Below are 4,309 nucleotides of genomic sequence, written 5' to 3'. Positions count from 1 at the left end.
TCCCACCCAGCTTCGTGACGTTTTATGGAAACTCGTGTGTGTATGCTAGTGTATGGCCTCTCTACTCACTCAAAGCCGAGCTCTGTGCAAACAGTCTGTAGTGTAGATCAAAAGCCTTAGTTCCCTGACCGGGAGAGAATGCAGGCAGAAGAAGGGAGATGTGCGTAAGAGGAGATGTCTTGGACTTACAGACACACCGGTGTTCTGTAATGAGTTCGCGAGCCCTTTGAAAAGAAACTAATTGCCATGGCTTTTAGCCACTGGGTGGCAGTATCTACCAATTTTCCCAGGATGAAGTTAGTCCAATTTCTCCAGGATTGGGTTGATCCTAAATTAGCTCCAAATCCTTTTATTTCCTCCGGGACACAATTTAAAATGCTTGTGGTGGCTCATCTAGACCCTGACCCCTGGCTTGCAGCCCAAATGGCTGTATAAAGACTACCATGACCCACCCCCAAGCTTTGTGTGAATCTCAAGATAGATGTTTAGTGAGCCTGCCAAATACCAAGGGCCTTGGGTAGGAGCAATGACAAATGAAAAGAAGCAGTTGGTCCCAACCAAGGGAACCGGGCAGCTGAGTTCAGCTGGCTCGAGCAGTGAGTGCCCTGAATGCAATGGATTCACTCCTCTCCTGTGCACTTAAGAATGGGGTCAGGTTATGCATTATCTTTACAAGAACTGAGAAAATTGTCTGTGCTTAGGGTCCAGAGGCAGATCCTTTTGTAGCCAGGCAGGGTCAGGTTCTGAGTGTGTGTTCAGAGCACCAGGCCGTGTGCTGTTCATGACAAGACTCCTTTTCCATCCACTTCTCTGTTGTCATAGACAATGCGGGGACCGGACACCACCCTGTGCCTCTGCCTTCCCTTACCAGTGAGTACCCTCTGATACGCAGCCTTTCCCTGGGAAGTGCCTGGGAGTATGGAATCTGCTGTGAGTGGGGCAGGGCACTGGGTGTTTCACTCCTGTGAGCTGGCACTATTCTCCATAAACCTACAACCGAGAGCGCCTCAGGCTCCATTGTACAGCAATGTCCCTGAAGTCGAGAGAGGCCGAGACCTTTACACATCAGTGTACACGCTTGCTCTACATTCTCACGTCTTTGAAACACTCCCTGGGCCTGGTGTGGTGCCACGAGCCTGCAATTCTAGCACTCAGAGGCTAATGAGGCAGGAGGATTACCAAGGCCAACCTGGGCTGAGTAGCAACTGCCTTTTTCAATAACCAAAACCAAACAAACATCCTCCCTCGAGCCCACGTCTGCTTCTCACTCTTGCTGAAGTTTTGCTTCATTTCATAAAAAACATCTTAGTGTTGTTTATAATGCTGGCCTAGCTTCCTCCCCACCCCTTCGGTTGGGCTTCTGCCAACACTGCCACTGAAACTTCTCTTATCAAGGTCCCTGGCCAGTTTGATTCACTCCAGTGACCATGTCTCTCTTCTTCCATAGGTCACGGTTCTGTGCCTTCTACCACCCACCCCTTGGCTCCCAGCCACACTCTCCTGAGACTCTTGTCTCCCTGGCCACTCACCACTCTGTTCTTGTGCTGGCCCTGCTCAGCACACGTTCAGATGCTCCTGGGTCTGTGACTCATGACACATCCTTCTCTGATGACACCCGCGGCTCCCAAACTTTATTTTTTTCCAACTTGACTCTTTCCTGGCCTTGCAGAAGCACAGAGTCCACTCTCTCCTCAACATAACTGCATGGCCATCGGCAAGCATTTTCAAATTAACACTGAGTTCCTAGCTACCATCAAAGGACTTCCCCATCATTTCTGTAAATGATACCAACACCCATCTGTTAAGTTGGGAGCGTAGACCCCAACCCCTTGCATCTATCCCAGCCCCCAGGCCTGAGAGTTGTATTGGTCTGGACTCCAAATCCCAGCACGCCAGGTCCTGACCCCCCTACCCCAGGGTATTTAAGTGAGCTCCCAAAGGAGGAACGCGCGGTCTATTTTCCTTCCTCCTGGTGGTCATGTTTGCGGCCTCCCAGTTCCCCCTAAAGGCCACCCAAGAGTGCAGGAATCCTATTAAACCTGGATATCTTTTAATTTGGCTTGCTTTGATTTGGCTTGATTGGGATTTTTGTGTTGGCAGAGAGCTCGTGTTAGGAAAAATTCCTAACACCACCACGCTGCTTAAACCCGTCTTTCTCAGTGTGTGTTTCCTGTTGTGCCCCTCAACCTTTTCTCTAATTTCCCACACTCTTTTTACACCACCTGTCCATCTTTGGTTCAAGTCACCATCCCCTCTAGCCTCGATTGCTACAGGAGTCTCCTAACTGGTCTCCAGGGTCCTCGTCAGTCCATCCCAGCATGGCAGTCAGTGCCGCTTTAGACATGTATGTCAGATGACATAGCAGTGGCCCTCCAGCATGCTGGAGATGAATTACTCATGCCTTACCCTTGCTCACGAAGCTCCACCACACCTCCTCTGTCCCTCAGCCCCCCGCAGCTGCTTTCCTCAAACTCTCCCTACTCACTGTATCCTAAGCACTAAGTTACTATTTCTGCCCCAGGACCTTTGCACTGGCTCCACCCTCTGCCAGGAAAGCTTTCTTCCCGCACTTCTCTCATAGATACTGCCCTCATCTCATTTAGCCCTTAGGTCAAAGATCATCTCTTCAGAAAGGCCTTCATAACCGCCCTCTTGTGAAGTACATCTCCCCGGTTCTGGAAGCCAAACCTTCCACACAGTGCCTGCCAGTCTTCAAGGACTTGCATCATAGGTCTCAGTTTCTAATTCCTTGCTCTGGGTGCTGCCCATCTCTCTCTCTCTCTCTCTCTCTCTCTCTCTCTCTCTCTCTCTCTCTCTCTCTCTCTCTCTCGTGTGTGCATTGGTGTAAAGGTGTCAGATCCCTTGGAACCGGAGTTACAGACAGTTGTGAACTGCCATGTGGGTGCTGGGAATTGAACCTGGGTCCCCTGGAAGAGCAGCCAATGCTCTGAACTGCTGAGTCATCCCTCTGGCCCTGCTGACTGTATCTCACGTGATGCTGTAAGAGTTCTCTCCCTTGTCCCCTTCCCCTAAACCTCTCCTGTCAAGTATGCCAGGGGTCAGAGAATTGATGCCCTCTGAGGGTCCCAGGCTCTTCTTACGGGAGCCTTAAAGTGCCAACCTTTAAGACTTCCTTTCAGGGTTCAATTAAAGATGCCATGATAAGCTAAAGGAGGGCTAAAAATCTGAGGATTAGAATCTGAGTGTTAAGAAGTCTGCTCACAACAGGTTCCATCTATCCATATTTCTTTCTTTCTTTCTTCTTCTTCTTCTTCTTCTTCTTCTTCTTCTTCTTCTTCTTCTTCTTCTTCTTCTTCTTCTTCTTCTTCTTCTTCTTCTTCTTCTTCTTCTTCTTTCTTCTTCTTTCTCATTTCTGTCTGTCTCATTTCTCCCTGTTCCAAAAATTTCCAGTCATATGTATTCCTTAAATCAGCAATTCCCCAGCCCTCCAGGTCCCAGACATAGAATTCTTTTGCCCCATATAAGGGTTTTCACACACACACACACACACACACACACACACACACACACCCGAGGCTGTCAGCTCAAAGGTGCATGCCTGGTGAACTCCTTAATGGAGAAAGCTAGTTAAGAAAGGAATTAAATCATCGGGAATTCTAGCGAGGAAGGCTAGTGCACTATGCCACATTTTTAGGTGGTTAGTAAAGAGCTAAAATGTTTGTTTTCAGTGTGCTGCTTTTTCCCTCTCCCAGCATGCATAGAATCAGGTAACCAAGCAACCTACACAAACAGTCAGAGAGAAGCCAGGGCTCTTGATAAGACAGCACATACACCAGATGCTACAGTTTCTACAGGCCTACGGGTCTGGAGTACGTACCTAAGCAGTAGAGACAGGGGTGGGGAGGGGGTGGGTGTTGTTCCTTGGAAACTACAGCTCCCAGACTCCTCCTGGAGTACGAACGCCTTGGCGCTGGCGCGCCCAGGTGAGGGTCATTCCTCCCAGATAACCTTGCGCCCCCCCCCCCCCCCCCCCNCATCCCATCCCTTATTGTGTTTCCCTCTCCCCATTAAAGTGCACCCACGTGGGAGCCGCGTGTCTCGTCTTCTTCTTTGTGCGTGTCTCGCCTATTTTGTGTTTGTCCACACACCCACGCCGCCGTTTTTTAAAGGAATAATAGTGGGAGGAGCCAGGACTCTAAATTATCAGTTCCTGGGTGCGTTGTTATCAGCTGTTCTGGCCCTGGGGTGAAACCAGAGCAGCAGCTTTGTCAAGTAGTAAATCTGTGTCCTTGGAGATCTGTGAATATCTTAAATGGTATGCTCTTGGCTTAACCTTAAGCACTGACCA

This window comes from Alexandromys fortis, unplaced genomic scaffold (genome assembly GCF_014885135.2).
Source record: "Alexandromys fortis isolate MF-2015 unplaced genomic scaffold, M_Fortis_MF-2015_v1.1 scaffold_412, whole genome shotgun sequence".
NCBI lineage: Eukaryota > Metazoa > Chordata > Mammalia > Rodentia > Cricetidae > Alexandromys > Alexandromys fortis.
The sequence above is the reverse complement of the archived record's forward strand: the minus strand, read 5'-3'. Positions refer to the sequence as shown.